The sequence below is a fragment of the Piliocolobus tephrosceles genome, chromosome 4, assembly GCF_002776525.5.
Source record: "Piliocolobus tephrosceles isolate RC106 chromosome 4, ASM277652v3, whole genome shotgun sequence".
NCBI lineage: Eukaryota > Metazoa > Chordata > Mammalia > Primates > Cercopithecidae > Piliocolobus > Piliocolobus tephrosceles.
The window spans coordinates 22,008,623-22,022,872 of NC_045437.1; positions in this window are offsets into that span (position 1 = coordinate 22,008,623).

The window sequence follows — 14,250 nt, forward strand, 5'->3', positions numbered from 1 at the left end:
AAATAAATGAAGCTCTGTGTTTAACAGACATGTATTTTCAAATGAAAAATTTTAGAGATTGTAAAAAGAAAAATTGGTAACTAAAGTAAAATAATTAAGATGTAACACCACTGAATCTATAAATAAATAATGATAATGTCAATACAGATTTCTTAAATTTATCAATATGTGAAACAAATGAAGAAATGCATGTGGTCTTTCTCAGCATATGTCTTTCCAGGTTTATATAACATTTATTAAACATTTTGATCTTTTAATGTCAGTTAGTCCATTGGGAAACACAATACTTAGGGAATGCAAACAACTATTGAATTACATGCCAACCAGGCTTGTTACATTGGCAGAGCATGATGAATATGCGTATGATGCCTATTAAGTGGCATGAAGAAGATATTTCTGCTCCTCTAAACAACCTTTTACATAGCTAATCTCTACTGATTGAAACTGTCTTCAAAATACATAAAATATTGATATTTAATAAGCTTTTTCTTTCTTTTCTCCAAGGATATATGTCCTTGGAAAGCTGACAGATAACAATGGTAGAGACTCTTGATTACATTTATATACAAGTTTGTTGTTTAAATATTCCTAAAGTGAAACAAGAATCTCATAGATCCAAAGCACTAAAAAAAAAATGCATATTTGGGAAATGAAGACATGATGTTGTGTGAGACAAAGTTCATTGAGTAGAAATGGAGACAATGCCTGTATCATCTTCAATCAAAGCACGTAAAACCTGATCATCTGTTCTTAAACTAGACCAAAGGAACAGATTTCTTAATAAGCTGATACTCTGTCAACAACCACATTGGTTTTATTTGATGGTTTTCATAAACATGGCCTTTTATCCTGTGGCCTTATAAAGGCCTTGTCTTCATGCTCCTCCCCTCATTCCCCTACCTCACCCTCACTATGGGGTGTGCATTCTGCAGTAATGCAGGTGTTGAAAGTGGCACCAAGAGAGACATTTGTGGTTTCCAATTTAATACAGCCTAGTTTTAAAAGATAAGATTGTATGGCTTTGTGCAAAATAAAATTTTAAAAAAGGTATTGCATGACCCTATAAAAATAAAACCACATTGTTTTGTCTTGTTTTAAGGATATTATCAGTTATAGGCTAGTGACATTGGGAGAAAAAGAAAGAGGTGAAGAAGGGAAGTCCATGCGCCCTTAATAGGAGCAATGGGAAGAAAAGGCAACACTTTCATGAACGATGTAAACAAACGGATTCAAATTTTAACTAAAAAGATACCTAGGTGAATCATATATAATATAAAGAGATCTGATATACAATTTAATTTTGTGTATCCCTTGGGAAATAACTTAGTTCGTGACAGATTTGAAATGAACCTTCAGCAGTTGGGGTTCACACGGGAGTTTTTCTATGTGGCAATCTGTGGCCGGCAATAGGGAGTCTTATATTGGCAGAAGATGGTTACAGGTGAGAAAAATAAGTGAAGGAGAATGGGGTGGATCACAGTATGGAACATTTATAACAATGGTGTGGAAAAAATATTTGATTCAGGCATCTTGCTACCTAGAAGACTGCTAGTCACTACCTAATAATTGAATGAATAAATGAATGAATACTTTCAGAAAGTGATATAAATGAATAATGCACCAATGCTACCTTAGTATCACGCTGTTTGTATATAAATAATTTATGAATTTTATCTGTGATCAGATGGCTCCTTTCTGAATGGGCAGAATTCGATGATGTGTATCTGGGGCTAAAGGCATGCTAAAAGTAGAAGAAATCAGGTCAATAACAAAATTCAAGCATTTCAAAATTTTGTTGACACTGACATAAATGTAAACACTCATCAAAGAGAGAGAACAACAATAGAAGAAGCTGATTTTCTCCCTAAATACAAACATAATAAGCAACATTTTAAAGTAACATGTAGTCTAACAGTGGAACAGATTCCCTTTCTTCTAATCTCAATCAACTGCATGACAAAGTATTTCCTTTTATATCACACTGAGAATTTCATTTTTTATTCAGATTTGGTGCATTTCTTTCTCTGCTAATAGACATGGCCAGTGACTAAATTTCTAAGGGTATGGGCATACACAATTTTGATGGTGTGAATCTTGCTTTTTCTTATTAATAGCTGAGAACTTGAAATACTAGTACAGCCCAGGTATAAGTAGTTTTGCAAATACCTACAGAAAATGGGTATAGGTAATAAATGCTACTGTTCTAGTAAAATCATCTCATCTCTAGTTTTCAATGATGCATTTGGTTTGTAATATTTGGAAAACAATTTTGACCGAGATATTCATTCAATAGTATTATTAAATGACTTCTAGATGCCCAGCTCCTGGCATACACAAGATAAATAAGCTATCTATGTCATTTTCAAAGAGCTTATAATCCTTAAGAAGATAAATTATATACATAAATAAGCATATGATAAATAGGTACTAATAAATGTCACAATGTGAGCAAAATGGAATGAAATTCTATGGATGCTTGGAGAAAGTTAACTGGCTAGATTGATTAGATCTCCTTGGAGAAAAGTTTCCTTCTTACAGAAATGAAGAATCACTTTGCTTCCAGAATTAACTGATCCACAAAAACTCAACAACTCTCTTGCAGCTATTGTTTTGAACCACTTCCCTCACCACGAAAAATGTTTTAACATCAGTATCGTGCCAGTTAATTTTAATTTGTTGCAGCTAAATGGAAAAAAACGAACAAAACTTATACTATTGTATTAATTAGAAAAAAAACCAGAGGCAGAGGAGCATCAACATTTTATTTTTCATTCAAGAAATATCCAGTGAATATTTTTCAGTTGAGTGGCATGGAAAATAAAACTTCACAATGCTCAGTCAATTTTATTTATTTATTTATTTATTTATTTTTTTAGACTGAGTCTAGCTTTGTCATCTAGGCTGGAGTACAGTGGCGTGATCTTGGCTCACTGCAGCCTCTGCCTCCCGGGTTCAAGTGATTCTTCTCCCTCAGCCTCCTGAGTAGCTGGGATTACAGGTGCCCACCACCATGTCCAGCTAATTTTTGTATTTTCAGTAGAGAGGGGATTTCACTGTGTTGACCAGGCTGGTGTCGAATTCCTGATCTCGTGATCCACCTGTCTTGGTCTCCCAAAGTGCTGGGATTAAAAGCGTGAGCCACCACACCCGCCCTCAGTCATCATCTAGAAAATATATATTCTTTTTTTTACATCATGTGAGCCAGTTCCCCAAATAAATCCCCTTTAATAAACCTATATATCACTTTATCTATAGATAATATATATAGAGAGAGATAAATATACAAATGGACTGATAGACAGAAATACTATTGGTTTCTCTGAAGAATTATCTAATATGACATCTTTGTCTTTATCTTGATCACTTACTGCCAGCTGTGAAAGTTCCTTCTGGAAATAAAGTTTAGAAAAACTTATTCTCCTGGAATTTCACCCATAATGAATTTGTTTTGATTACAGTAAGCTCTCGTTTTGAGACTTCAGAAAATAAATCAGTTCTGACTTTTGTTTATACTTTTTTATATGTTGACAGATGAATAGTAGCTTTTGTTACTTTATTGTGGAATGGATGGATGGGAAGATGGATAAATAGTGGAATAAATAAAATTCAACTGAACTTTAATGTTACCATACTACTAGCTTCACAGTTTAGATAGAGTATATTCATTTAATAGCAAACTAGTGTGAAGGTTATTTGAGTGTAACCGAATGGAGTACTAATCAGCCCTGTACTGAGTATAATCTTGGTTCTAATTTTATCTCTGCCTTTTACTGGGTGTGTCACTTTGTGAAAGGTGCTTGACTTTCCTGACCTTCGATCTTGTCTTTAATAAACTGGGAAGAACAAAGTCCATTATATAAGATGGCGGTTTTTAAAAATTTGTTTTCTTTTATTTCTGTTTCACTTTGTTCAGAAAGTATTTGTGCAAAAAAATATTTTAAATAACTAATTCTAGAAAATAATTGAAGGGGAATGATTGAGCTCTTTTGGTTACTTGTATTTTTGTGTTTTTTAAATTATCTTTTGAATCTTTAGACAGCTGAAATCTTACTTTATCCTCCGAATATCATCTCCTTCTCCTTTCTGCACCACTTTGCTCCAGGTACCTAGTGATCTAATGGAACTCATTCTGTCTATGTCGTTCCTTACAGCAATTTGGGATGGGCATGAGGAAATGTTGGAGAGTTAAAGTGTTGGTGGGAAATGGAAACCAGCAACAAGGGTCAAGAAGAGAAGCTGAGTTTCAGTGATGTCTGCATGAGATATTTATAAATTTGCTGTCTAGAATGTTATATAATCCCATAAAATCCACCATTTGTATTTGCACAAACATTTTATAAAATATATGCTGTTAGTTGGTTATAGTTTCAGAATTGGATTTGTGTTATTTGGAATAAAATTCACCCTAAGTGCTGAGTCTGGTGTGAAGAAAGATACCTTGTGACAGCAGAGAAAGCCCAAAGATCCTTGGTCATATTTTAGGTTGCAAGTATGTCTGTACTTAATGTACATAAGAAATTCCTTATGTTTTCAATTCTTCTTGGCTTATGGTGCATATTTATGCTTTATATTTTTATGTATATATCGGGTAAATACAGAAGCCCATTCCTCTCTAATAGTAGAGATAACACCTTTTTCTATTTTATTACATATTTGAATCCTAACAAATGCTTGCAAGATTCATATTATGACCAAAAAATTTGTTAAATTTTGGCAACTCCATCTTCATTTCTGCCTTCCATTATATTCATTTAACAAACCATATCCATAAAAATAAATATTCCTATAAATGTGATAGATTAACACATTATTTTTTCCTGCAAATAAAAAAACTATATATATCAAGGTTAACCTTTTACTTACTGGTGCATTATCACCAGAAATACGAAGTATATTCTAATCATCAAGTATTTATACCACTACTACATGAATAAAAAAGTTGAAATGTAACTTCCTCAGTCTTCTATATCTATTGACATATTTTAAGGCAAATTGTTTTAGATATGTGAAATTTAAACTAAATACATATTCACTATTAATCAGCAGTTATTAAACACTTGAGCGTAAACTTTATATATTTAAATTTATTTTTTCAGATATTTATGTAATTTGCAGAACTGAAGTTCTAAAATAGCTCCTTGAGATATTTTTACTAATTTGCATTAATGTTTTCATTAAATTTCATTAATTTTATGTTATTGTTTTTAAAACACGGTCATGTTCTGTTGTCCAGACTGGAGTGCAGTGATGCAATCCCAGCTCACTGCGGCCTCAACCTACCAGGCTCATGTGATCCTCTCAAGTCAGCCTCCCAAGTGGCTGGGACTACAGGGAGTCTGCCATTAAGTCTGGCTAGTTTTTTTTTTTTTTTTTTTTTTTTGTAGAGAAAAGGTTTCACCATGTTTCCCAGGCTGGTTTCAAACTACTGAGCTCAAGAGATACTCCTGCCTTAGTGTATGGATATTTAAGTAATAACTGCTGATTAATAATGAATATGTATTTAGTTTTAATTTCACAAATCTAAAACAATTTGCCTTAACATATGTCTATAGAAATAGAAGACTGAACAAGTCTTTCACTTTTTTATTCATTTAGTATTGATATAAATGCTCGATGATTATAATCTTCCTTCATATTTCTAGTGATAATGCACAAATAAGTAAAACGTTGACCTCAAAAAGTGCTGGGTTTTAGAATGTAAGCTACTGTGCTCAACCTTTATTCCTCTTTAAAAATATCTTTTAGGTCACGCTCTGTGGCTCATGACTGTAATCCCAGCACTTTGGGAGGCCGAGGTGGGTGGATCACTTGAGGTCAGGAGTTCAAGACCAGCCTGGCCGACATGGGGAAACCCTATCTCTACTAAAAATACAAAAATTAGCTAGTTGTAGTGGTGTGCACTTGTAATCCCAGCTACTTGGGAGGTTGAGGTAGGAGAATCGCTTGAACTTGGGAAGCAGAGGGTGCAATGAATCAAGATTGCGCCACTGCACTCCAGCCAGGGCCGTGGAGCAAGACTATCTCAAAGAAAAAAAATAATAATAAATGAATAAAAAGTAAAATAAAATAAAAACATATTTTGAAATTTGATGTCCCTCACAAATGTGTTAACAAATGTTTAAAGGCAAAACACTGTATTTGGTTTCATATGCTAAAAGTTGAAGACAAGGAACATTTTTGCTGAACTTTTTAAAGAAATATTAAATTTTTTTAAAAATATGTAAACAAGATTTAATGGAAAAATACTTTCTAATAACTCAGAAAAAAATTAGTCTTTCTTTAAAGACACTTTAAATACATTTTTCCACCATTGTTTTTTCTAGAAAACAGGCATAAAAGTGTCACCCAAAAGAGGGCACCATATTTAATTCCCTGCACAATAGGGATCTTAAAAACAGATAAAAAAAAAAAAAAATCAACTCATGCCTTTAGGATATCACATTTTAAAGAAGCACCTTTATTTGACTTCTTAAATGTATTTTAAAGTTTATGTCATCGATTCTTCTCCACAAAATGAGAGCATCAGTACCTTTGAAGGACTGAGGAGATGTCACCATTTTACTCTAATCTTAAAGTGCTAATGGTATCTTTTAAGCTCTTCAAACACACAAAATCTCAAACAATTTGCTAAATTTGATGAGTAAAATTTAAAGGCAAATAAGAATAATTAGGCCAAACATTTTGTCCCTGTGTGCTATTTTTAAACACTCAAAATCATTCATAGTGACTGTAAGAATATGTGAAAACCCTGTCTTAGAAAGAAAAAGAGTGAATAAATTAACTGAAAATTTGTGATCAATCACATTTTTTCCTTAAAACACGGTGCCAGTTTCCATAGCTACAGACACAACAACAGAAAAATCACCTCAAAAATTATTTAGGCAATATACATGTTTTATGTACTTAAAAAAAAACCATTTACTCAAGTATATTGTTCCTGGATTGATTAATTCAATGATTTTATCATGTCATCAGAAGCTTTTCTTTCCCCTTTATCAGCCTCAATATTTTATCTTTGGTCACTCAAATGGCAATATTAAGAGCTGAATAAAGAAGATGTGCTTATATAATGCACATTTTCAAGAGAAATTATTTTTAGACACCCCTCAATTCCTGGAAGATTGTATTTTCCTTTTTTGCCTTGAAAAGTGTGTCTTGCTGTAACGTATTTCCATTTTTCAACCAATCACTGTCAAGAAAAGCAGATCATTAAAACTGGCTTAGTCTATTTAACTTTCACCCCCAAGCTGCCTGGACTCTCTGATAACTGTGAGCAAAAAAGAAAGGTGCTCAATGGAGTAATGCCTGCTGAGTAGACAAACAATGGCATCTGTCAATTAAATAAATGTGTAATTTTTTGTGTGAATAAATTATTTAAATCATGTATATCTTCCTTGAAGAGAATTTATAACACATAGGTGCCTTTTAGAAAAGTGTTTTATAGAACCCTCAATTATAATCCATGAACTATTTTGCTAACATCTTTGAGTATTTTCTTAACAGAAAAATACTTTATATTCATAAATTTAAAAACCCAAAATTAAAGCACTTATTATATGCCTAGACCTGTGTTAGTCAAGATTATAGAATCAAAGGAGAGATGAAATAGGGTCAAGTTCAGTAGGAAACCTTGGTATGCTTGTAAAAACCGATTAAAAACATAAAATAACCATAAACCAATAAGTCATATGTATGGGAATAACTTGACCAGGAGTTAGATAACCTGACCTGCTCTGCCTTCAACAGCAAAAAAAAAAAAAAAAATCATCTGAAAAGAAAACGACTGGAAAAATTCTAGGCATAGATGCAACAATTAACAAGTGCCTTCAAGATTAACTAAGAACTGTCTCTTGCTGAGAAGCAGTAGGAGCAAAAAACAAACAAATAAATTACTTTTTGTTTGGAAGCTATAGTAAAGGATCTTGAGAACAGAGGTATAAACAGAATAGCAGGCTGTTGTATACTAATTAGCAAATAATTGGAGGTCAAGCATGGAGATATAGGTCAGAGTATAATTAATAATAAGTAAGAAAAATATTTGCAGGTTGAAATTTTCCCTAAAAGCTTAATTTTAATTTCTGGAAAATTTAGTAAGTGTAATTCATCTAGGTGCCACTTTAAGAACAGAATTCAAATATTTGATGAACTATGGAACTCAGACATGTTATGAAAATAGTTCTGATTTAAAGTAGAAAGATTGTCAAATAAATGTACACACACACTTTATATGCTTCTACATGTAAGTATTAAAAGCTACAGCAAAGAAAAATTACATTAATCTTAATGCAACATGTCTGTAATAGTATAGTTGAATCATAATTTAAATATGCAAAGTGAAAAAGAAAGAATTCTGTTTTTAAATTTGAAAATAAGATCATTTTAATTCTCTTTACATAGAGCGATACAGTTTGAGATGTTATTTTCCAAAAAGAAACTGAGTTTACATTGGATCCTCCATGAATTCCTATCTATTATATTATTATTTTTTAACCAACCACTCTTAAATATAGTTAACTTGTCGAAGACTTTGAACAGGGCTTTTTATTAATATATTAGTTCATCTTAACCATTAGCCTGTTTTAATGAACATCTTGTATTTTGTGAATTAACTAGCTTTTAAAATCATTTATACATATAGCACATATGTAGAATATTATGTACCAAGCATCTGTTGCAAGAAAAATCAAGGTATCCTCCAAGGATTGGAAAAAAGAAAGATTTTGGCTAGAGCATGCAAAATGAAGGAAGATTTTAGTAAAATTGAGATTAAGAACATAGATAGAAGCCAGTCCATGAAAGAACCTTGTGGGAGATGATAAGGCTTTGTCCTTTATCCTCAAAGATTTGGAAAACCTTTGGGGGATTTTAAGTTAAGCCAAGACATGATGATACTTTTGTTCTTAACACAAAGTTTGGATTCAGTCTGAAGAATGAATTGTGGACAAATTTAGAACTAGTTAAGACAAGAGGCTAATACAAGTCACTGGTCCAGGGATTATGCTAGCTTAGTTCAGAGTGGCTGGTGTACTGATGAAGAAAATATTAACCAGTTAAGATTTCTAGAGGGAAATCCAAGAAGGCTGACTAGAAGCAGCCAGTGTATGCCTCTTGCTTGGAGAGGAACTGAAATAGCAAGTAGTTATTCACAAATTGGATAGATCATCTAAGAGAGAGTACTGGGACTCAACAGAGAAGGGAAGGGAAGCACTGAAACCTAAGGAGAGGGAACTAGGCAGCCTGCTTGGCAGCTGGGAGAAGCTGCTGGAGGCCAGGAAAGGGTGAGTGAGCGACCCCCAGTGCTCCACATTCCTGCACAGACTTCCACAATTCTAATCACAGGAAATTCCCTTAATCCTTATGGGCCTCAAGACAAACAGAGAACTGCCTACAGATTGTGCAGAGGTGTTTGTTGTTCGAGAGGGGACACTCATGCTGAGTCACCAGGCTTCTAAGCCCTGAGCAGTTGCGACACACAAGAGAGTTGAGCCCCCAAAGGACTGCCCAGGAGAAAGATTGGAGGCTGGGTACTTTCACGCATCTCGAAAACAAATCTCACTGCTGATAATGCTTTGGACTGTTATGGGACCCAGACATAGAGAAACTGTAAGCCTGTAGCTGCCTTCCCACAGTTCTCCCTCTAAGACATGCTGTGTTCTTCCAGGTGGTGGGCCCATGGCTGGCATCAATCTTAAAACACATCCCCCAAAGAACTTTCTGCCCTGAAGCTGATTCTGCTGCTGCTGCAGGAGTGAGAGGAGAGGCCAGCAGCTTCCATATGCTCCGAGGACAAATGCCACTGCCACTCCCATGGGTTGCTATGGGATGGAAATGCCAGCAAACCACCAGCTCCACAGCTGCCCCAATAAGCTACTCCCACTGAAAGCAGCCCTGCCATCCCTGGAGGCAGACCCCTAGTGCAGCTGCCACTGCCCCCACCTAAGCATTCTTCAGGAGGTCTGGGGAACACCCTGCCCCTATCACAATGACAGCCTGAATGCACCATAACAAGAGCACCTGAGGACAAGCCTGCCAGCCCAGTCCCATTCCCCCAAGATTTGAGAATGCAGTCCAGGGACCTGGACATCATGCAGCCCAGTCCACCCCTGTTGGCCCCAAGCCTTCCTCCCAGAGTCTGAGGTCAGGACAAAATTACCTGCTGATCCAACAGTTGGCACTTCCTGGCATGAGCCACCTATGCAGAATGACCTGCCCAGTCCATTGCAGCCACCACTAGCACCAGCATGAACCACTTGAGTTCCAGTGGGTTGCCCCACAACTGCTAATGCTATCACCCACATCACACCATGGCCAAGAGGCCTGAGAAACCTCTCACATGCCCAGCTCACTGCTGCCACTACCAGCATCCAAGGAGGCCATCTGGAGGCCCAAGAATTGGTTCACCTAAACCTGTTAACACGAAGCCAGCATACACTGTTCTGGGGCTCAAGGACAGGCATGTCAGAACACTGCTGCCACCACTGGTGCCAAAGACTGGCCTACCTGGCATTCTATTCCCCAGCAAAACTTCACCACAGTCTCCACTCATAAATGCTCCCTGAGCCACCAAGGAAATAACAGATACCACTGATGCTGTGTACAGCCAAAGAAATCATATAGACACCACATTCCTGCATGTACCCAAAGTCAAAGTCAAAGTGCCCTACCCAACCAACAACATACATACATTTTCAGGAAAACGTCCTTCCCTATGAAGACAAATTCAAAAGGTTGGAAGAAGTAACTATTACAACAGATGTGTAGATATGTCAGGCCATAGGAAACATGAAAAAAATCAAGGAAATATGACATCTCCTAAGGAACATTGTAATTCTCCAACAACAGATTCAAACAAAAAACGTTTATAAAATCCTGAATAAAGAATTTAAAATAGTAAACCAGATAAGCGTACAACAACAAACAAAGGAAACTACCGGCCCATATCTCTGATGAACACAGATGCGAAAATCCTTAGCAAAATACTAGCAAATTGAATCCAACAGCACATCAAAAAGATAACATGCCATGACAAAGTAGGAATTACACCAGGGATGCAAAAATAGTTCACAATATACAAATCAATAAATGTGATACCTCACATTAACAGAACAAAGGGCAAAAAGTGTATGATCACCTCAATAGATCCCGAATAAAAAATTGAAAAAATTCAATATCCCTTCATGATAAAAACTCTCAACAAAATAGAAATAGAGGAAACATACCTCGAAATAGTAAAGACTGGACATGACAAACACACAGCTATCATTACGTTGAATGGGGAAAAGCTGAAAGTCTTTCTTTCAAGCTCTGGAACAAGAGAGTTGTTCACTTTTACCATTCCTATTCAAAATGTTCTGGAAATCCTAGCCAGAGTAATCAGGAAATAAAGTCATCCAAATTGGAAAACAGGGAGCTGAATTATTCCTTCTTGCTGGTGATATAATCTTATATCTAGAAAAACCTAAAAACTCTACCACAAAACTGCTAGTTCTGATAAAGAAATTTAGTAAAGTTGCAGTGTACAAAATCAACATAAAAAATCAGTAGCATTTCTATACTCCAATAATGAACTAGCTTGGAAAGAAATCAAGAAGACAATATCATTAACAATAGCTATAAAAAATTAAAATAGCTAGGAATAAATTTAACAAAGGAAGTGAAAGATTTCTACAAGGAAAACTACAAAACACTAATACAAAGAAAAGTGAAGAGAAAACAAACATGGAAAGACATGGCATATTCATGAATTGAAAAAATTATTATTGTTAAAATGATCATGCAGCTCAAAGCAATCTACAGATTCCAAGCAATCCCTATCAAATTATCAACATCATTTTTCACAGAATTAAAAAACGTCCTAAAATGGGTATAAAACTACAAAAGATGCCAAATAGCCAAAGCAATCCTGAGCAAAAAGTACAAAGCTATAGGCATCACACTACCTGATAAAATATATTATAAAGCTATAATAATCAAAACAGCTTAATATTGGTATAAAAGCAGACATGTCAACTAATGGAACAGAATAAAGAGTCCAGAAATAGATCCAAATATTTACATCCAATTCATTTTTGATAAATATGCCAAGAACAATTCTGAGGACAGGAAATCCTCTTCAATAAATGGTATTGGGAATTAGTCATACGCAGAAAAATGAAAATGAACTTATATCTCTCCCCATATATAAAATTCAACTCAATATGTATTAAAGACTTAAACATAAGACCTGAAACTATAAAATTATTGGAAAAAGAAATGTAAGCAAAACCTTTCAATACATCAGACTAGGCAAAGGTTTTATGACTAAGACCTCAAAAGTCACAACTAACTGTAACACAAATAGACAAATGGAACTATGTGAAACCAAAAAACTTCTGCACAGCAAAGGAGACAAACAGAATGAAGAGAAAACCTGTTAAAAGGGAGGATATATTTGCGAACCACTTATCTGACAAAGGATTAATATCCAGAATATGTGAAGAACTCAAACAATTCAGCAATAAAACAGACACAAATAATTCAAAAGGGGGCAAAGAGCATAAACAGACATTTCTTAAAAGAAGACATAGAAATGGCTGATAAATATTTGGAAAAAGGTTCAACTGCATTAATAATCAGGGAAATGTAACATAAAACCAAAATGAGGTATCATCTTACCCCAATAAGAATGGTTATTATTAAAAGACGAAAATAAATAAATAAAACAGATGCTAACGAGGCTGGGGAGAAAAGAGAATTCACACACTGTTAGTGGGAATGTAAATTAGTATAGTCACTATGGAAAACAGTATGGAGATTTCTCAAAAAACTAAAAATAAAACTACTGTTTGATCCAGCAACCCACTACTGGGTTTTTATCCAAGGAAAATAAATCTGTATACCAAGGGGACACCTGCACTTGCATGTTTATTGTGGCATTATTCACCATCACAAAAATACAGAATCAAACTAAATGGATGAATGGATAAAGAAAATGTGGTGTATACACATAATAGAATACTATTCTGCCACAAAAAAGAATGAAATTATGTCATTCACAGCAGCATGGATGGAACCAGAGGTCATTATGTTAAGTGAGAAAAGCCAGGCACAGAAAGACAGACACCACATGTTGTCACTCACATGTGGAAGTCACAATCTCATGGAGATAGAGAATAGAAAGATAGATGCAAGACACTGTGAAGGGTTTGTGTCTGGGAGGGAGGATAAAGAGAGATTGATTATTGGGTGCAAACATATAGTTAAATACAAAAATAAGCTCAATATTCCATAGCAGAGCCGAGTGACTGTATTTGTCAACAATGTAATGTATATTTCAAAGTAGCTAGAAGAGAGGACTTGAAATGTTTCTAACACATAGAAATGACACATTCTCATTGTGATGGATACCTTACATACCCTGACTTGATCATTACATATTTTGTAATTTTTTTGAGACAGGGTCTCATTCTGTCATCCAGGCTGGAGTGCGGTGGCTAATGCCTCAACCTCCTGGGCTCAAGCAGTCCTCCCACCTCAGCCTTATGAGTAGCTGCGACTACAGGCATGTGCCACCATGGTTGACTAATTTTTATTTTTTATTTTTTATTTTATATTATTTTATTTTATTTTTAGAGATGAGGTCTCATTACATTGTCCAGGCCAGTCTCAAAATTCTGGGCTCAAGTGATCCTGCCAGCTCAGCCTCCCAAAGTTCTGGGATTACAGATGTGAGCCACTGTGCCTAGCCGCATTCTATTATTGTAACAAATACATGTACCCTATAAGTATGTAAAATAGTTTCTATCAATAATAAATAAGTAAATGAATAAGTAAATAAATACAAATAGTTCTGTTTAGCAGGTAAACAGAAATTCAAATTTCATTTGGCTGAATTATTAAAGACAGGATATTAGTTTATAAATTACCACCAGAGGCATCATGGGACCTTATTGAAGGCAACAAGTAGATCTCAAGGTACAACTTCCTAAATTTTTCCTACTGCCTCTTTCCATGCTGAATCATAGATAGGTATATGGTGTGCTTCCGGAGTGAATATGTGGGTTTCCATTTGACTCATATAGCAACTCAATAATATCAATGACAGATTCTTTAGATTCTTTTAATCCTACAGTTCTTCCATCCACAATTGTATATGCAAAATAAACTGGATTCTCTCGTGTAGAAAAACTTACATATTAAAGTATATGTACTGGTTCAAGAAAATAGAATAGTCACTGATAGCAACAGAGTTTATAAAAGTTTGGTAGAGTC